We start from the raw sequence: 6,000 nt of genomic DNA, 5'->3' as shown, positions 1-6,000 counted from the left end.
ACTTGTAGTTGAGCATGAATAAAATGTTTGCAAAAAAATGATTATTATAAAATAAATTCTCTAATAACGTTTCTTTTATAAGCTCGCTTTGCATGCTGATGCCTATATTTTTAAAATTCGATAATTCAGGCGGTATTCAATATCTCTAAATTTTATGATTTTATCAATTTCTTATTTCTAATTTTTATGTTTATAAATTATAATAGAAAACAAAAATATATTTTATTAAATTTTTGAAAGAATGCTAGATTATCTAGTTTCAAGATTTAACTTGTAGTTGAGCATGAATTAAATGTTTGCAAAAAAATGATTATTATAAAATAAATTCTCTAATAACGTTTCTTTTATAAGCTCGCTTTGCATGCTGATGCCTTTATTTTTAAAATCCGATAATTCAGGCGGTATTCAATATCTCTAAATTTTATGATTTTATCAATTTCTTATTTCTAATTTTTATGTTTATAAATTATAATAGAAAACAAAAATATATTTTATTAAATTTTTGAAAGAATGCTAGATTATCTATTTTTAAGATTTAACTTGTAGTTGAGCATGAATAAAATGTTTGCAAAAAAATGATTATTATAAAATAAATTCTCTAATAACGTTTCTTTTATAAGCTCGCTTTGCATGCTGATCCCTTTATTTTTTAAATCCGATAATTCAGGCGGTATTCAATATCTCTAAATTTTATGATTTTATCAATTTCTTATTTCTAATTTTTATGTTTATAAATTATAATAGAAAACAAAAATATATTTTATTAAATTTTTGAAAGAATGCTAGATTATCTAGTTTCAAGATTTAACTTGTAGTTGAGCATGAATAAAATGTTTGCAAAAAAATGATTATTATAAAATAAATTCTCTAATAACGTTTCTTTTATAAGCTCGCTTTGCATGCTGATGCCTTTATTTTTAAAATCCGATAATTCAGGCGGTATTCAATATCTCTAAATTTTATGATTTTATCAATTTCTTATTTCTAATTTTTATGTTTATAAATTATAATAGAAAACAAAAATATATTTTATTAAATTTTTGAAAGAATGCTAGATTATCTATTTTTAAGATTTAACTTGTAGTTGAGCATGAATAAAATGTTTGCAAAAAAATGATTATTATAAAATAAATTCTCTAATAACGTTTCTTTTATAAGCTCGCTTTGCATGCTGATCCCTTTATTTTTTAAATCCGATAATTCAGGCGGTATTCAATATCTCTAAATTTTATGATTTTATCAATTTCTTATTTCTAATTTTTATGTTTATAAATTATAATAGAAAACAAAAATATATTTTATTAAATTTTTGAAAGAATGCTAGATTATCTAGTTTCAAGATTTAACTTGTAGTTGAGCATGAATTAAATGTTTGCAAAAAAATGATTATTATAAAATAAATTCTCTAATAACGTTTCTTTTATAAGCTCGCTTTGCATGCTGATGCCTTTATTTTTAAAATCCGATAATTCAGGCGGTATTCAATATCTCTAAATTTTATGATTTTATCAATTTCTTATTTCTAATTTTTATGTTTATAAATTATAATAGAAAACAAAAATATATTTTATTAAATTTTTGAAAGAATGCTAGATTATCTAGTTTCAAGATTTAACTTGTAGTTGAGCATGAATAAAATGTTTGCAAAAAAATGATTATTATAAAATAAATTCTCTAATAACGTTTCTTTTATAAGCTCGCTTTGCATGCTGATCCCTTTATTTTTTAAATCCGATAATTCAGGCGGTATTCAATATCTCTAAATTTTATGATTATATCAATTTCTTATTTCTAATTTTTATGTTTATAAATTATAATAGAAAACAAAAATATATTTTATTAAATTTTTGAAAGAATGCTAGATTATCTAGTTTCAAGGTTTAACTTGTAGTTGAGCATGAATAAAATGTTTGCAAAAAAATGATTATTATAAAATAAATTCTCTAATAACGTTTCTTTTATAAGCTCGCTTTGCATGCTGATGCCTTTATTTTTAAAATCCGATAATTCAGGCGGTAGTCAATATCTCTAAATTTTATGATTTTATCAATTTCTTATTTCTAATTTTTATGTTTATAAATTATAATAGAAAACAAAAATATATTTTATTAAATTTTTGAAAGAATGCTAGATTATCTAGTTTCAAGATTTAACTTGTAGTTGAGCATGAATAAAATGTTTGCAAAAAAATGATTATTATACAATAAAATAAATTCTCTAATAACGTTTCTTTTATAAGCTCGCTTTGCACGCACGCCAATTTCACCGGGAAAAAATTATTCACGCAAAGTTGGTGAAAAGTTCCATCGTTTATTTTTTTACTTCTAACGTCATAAACCAAGACTCTTAACTCGGACGAAACGAGATGGCTCGTAAACATCGCGTAAGGAATAAATTTGTAAATTAAGGGGCAGGTACTAAGTGGAGATCTTCTCTCGAACGCATGAGAAGCACGCATTTGCGTAATTTCGCAAGACCGCATATGTTCCATTGTGCTGTAGAAAATATTTTTTTCCTCTGATTTTTATTTTCCAGCTTGTAGTTTTCCATAGCAATTATCAGTTGTACGCGCGTTAAAAACGCATTTTTCATTAGCATAGCTAAAGGAATTTGCTCGACGATAGTAGTAATAAAAAATTTAAGTATCGTTATATCTTATAATATAAATACTTGATGAAGCGAAACTCATTAATAATTTTTGAATAAAGAGAATAATGGAATAATAATTTACATATCTCCAAAAATTGATATTAATTTTATTGACACGCAATTATTGAATATATTTATTTATATACTATTATTGCTATTATTAAGATATAAAAAAGTTACTATTACAAGAGGAAAAATTACTCTATTATATAATATACAATATTATTACTAATATTTCAAGAAAATGAAAAAAAGTTTCGCGCGTGGCATTCACGAGAATATGCAAGGAAACTTTGACGTTTGAGTCGATCGTCGATCTCGCTAGTATTCAGTCTGTCAGTTACTGGACCGTGGTGAGCACCTAGCATCAGGTGGGCGTAGATAGTGCGTATACCTACGCACTCTTGGGAGAACCCGGAGGCACCTGCATGCCGCCCACGAGCCTCAAGACACATCGGGCAAGAGAGCCGTTACCCATTCGATTCGATTAGCCGGCAAGCGATGAAGATCTTAATGTTATTCGCCGTATAATCGCCCATCTGAAATCTCTGCTTCTCTGCGGAGATAGATAAATGGGAAAATACAAGCGCGCGCAGATAATGAAGCTTCTGTATACACTGTGGCAAATGGCCCGTAGAGAATGACAAGAGCCTATCGTCATTTCCTATTTGTCCTTTGAAAGAAAGATAATTCTTGCATGCAAGGTTTTACTTAAGATGCGATCGTCACATAAATCACTCTGATATTATTACAACAAACATTTCGATAGCATTTAAGTTTTTTAATTGACGGGTTGAAATTTATCTCTCTTCACAGTTTTCTCTATTCGTATAGATATTTAAAATATATCAAATTTTTTATTACTAATTATTTAATCTCCAGTACAAAAATTGTTCTACATTAAATATTAAAATATTTAGTAACTATTTTTATATATTATTATGTGTTTCTTAATAATTCGAATTTGCGTCAAGTAGTTTGCATGATTTCTTAATCAATATATATATATATATATATATATATATATATATATATATATATATATATATATATTGGGTGATTGCATAAGTTCGTGCCCGATTTAAATATAAACTTCAATAGATTATATTTTAGAGATAACACTTTTATTAATCAATTATATAGTCTCCATTCTTTTCTACAATGGTTTTCCAACGATCTATAAGCTTGTCGATTCCATTTTTGAAGAAAGAACTTGGTTTTTCTTGAAAAAAGTTTGTAAGGTGGTTTTCGACAGCTTCCTCGGAATTGAGATTCTTGCCATTTAAACTATTCTGCAAAGATCGGAACGGATAAAAATCTGAAGGCGCAATATCTGGAGAATATGGCGGGTGCTGCAGAATTTCCCATTGCAACTCCTGCAGTTTTCCTGCAGCTTATTCCTTTCAGTCAGGAGATGCGGCACCCACGTATCAAGCTTGGAAATGTATCCAAGCTTTTTTAAATGACGAAAAGCGGTTGAATTATCGATGTTCAGCCTCTCAGCAATATCCTCAGTTGTAATCCTTGGGTTTCTTTCCACTAAGGCATGCACAATGTCATCATCGATGCCAGAAAGCCGTCCAGAGCGGGGTTGATCCTCCATGTTGAAATCACCATTTCGAAATCTGCCAAACCACTTTTTGACTGTTCGGAGAGCAGGAGCGCGGTCCAAATTAACGCTTTGAATATTTTTTTTGTACAATCCCAACACCCACGCCTTTCCGAAATTCATATAGCATTACATGCCACAAATGCACCTTTCGTTCTCCATTTTTAATGATTTCTCTTATACACAAATGGACTTATCTGAACAATGTCTGACGCTAAATTGACATAAGACAACGTCATCTATTCGGTGTAAGCAACAATTACCACACGAAAAAAATAGAACTCCGCCATGCAGTAACTTAATGCCATCTATGAAAATCGGGCACGAACTTATGCAATCATCCAATATATATGCCACTTTCATATAAATCTCATTAGTTAAATGTCAAGAGAAAAAGTTCTCTAAATTTTACGGGTTTGATGAAGGAAGAAAGAAAGGATTATTGCGATAAATTCGACTTTCGAAATACGTGCAAATCCGTGATAATTACAGGAAGTAATATCAAAGCATGATTAAACTTGCGCGCGGCTTTCGATCTTTGACGAATTGCCGTTGGCTTCGGTCTTTTAGATTTCCTTCTCGCGTGACTATCATTGCGCGAGGAACGCCTATCCTATCAAACTTGATGAATGTGTGATCGGCTACTTAACCGCAGATTTCACTTCTTAATGAAGTTTCCATGCAAACGCAAAATAAACATCATCACTTTTGTAATTTTGCTTTCTAATCTCTATCGTTTGTTTCGATAAAATGCCACTTCACAGAATTCATAATTTGACAATTTTTTTTGCAACTTAGAAATTATCTACATTATTATAAAAAGATTTAAAAATTTTTTATTCTGCGTTAATGATTTTTATTCTTTTATAATTATTGTTATTTTATCTTTTACCGATACACGAAGAACTCTTTATTCGCGCGAAGCGTCATTTTTGCGAAACAAGAAAAATATTCGGTTATTATAAAATTATGCATACATGACATAAGATTCTAGGAATCATCGTTCTAGCTTACAACCAACATGTAGCATCTGCGTTTCTTTTAATCATGAATCATATCTTCTGTGACAGCCTTTGAATCGTAAACCGCAATTGGATATTTCAAGGTACTTTGTTAATCGTGTCGTCGTTTACTTCATTATCCGCCGCGTGTTACATAAGTCTAAAAAACCTTAAATAAATAAACAAAAGAATGACCGGTCGTTGCATATATGTGGACTGAAAATCCTCGACAAAAATCACGATTACGTTATTTCGCGAAATTATAACTGTTTGAGTATTTTCGCATTCGCGATTGGTGAACGCATGCTAATTTATATCGTCTATTAAAAAGATGTTTAAACTACACCATTAATACGCGCTTCGTATTCCAGAGTCTGCCTTGTTCCGCCCACCTTCGATTATTTATCGACTAACTAATTGACGTATAAATTTGAAGCGACGTTCATATCAAGGCAACAGTGCGTTTCAATCGTACGCATTTTATGTTGCACGCTTACGTTCGTTCCTTACTTGAAGATGCATAGAGTACGATTAAATGTAATGCGACAAATCTATTTGAACAATATCACATGTCAGCATGTCTACTTCTAAATATTCGCTTATATTTGCAATAAATAATTACAGTAAGTAATAAAAATATTGTTAATTTTATTAATGAAAAAATTGCACAATATCTATTTTATTCCATGAATAGGAAGCCGCATGTATAATAGTAAATCAGAAATTAGGATTTTGTAATCT

The sequence above is a fragment of the Polyergus mexicanus genome, unplaced genomic scaffold (genome assembly GCF_030449975.1).
Source record: "Polyergus mexicanus isolate NDT 795.1 unplaced genomic scaffold, iyPolMexi1.0 SCAF_16, whole genome shotgun sequence".
Lineage (NCBI taxonomy): Eukaryota > Metazoa > Arthropoda > Insecta > Hymenoptera > Formicidae > Polyergus > Polyergus mexicanus.
Note: the sequence above shows the minus strand (reverse complement) of the source record.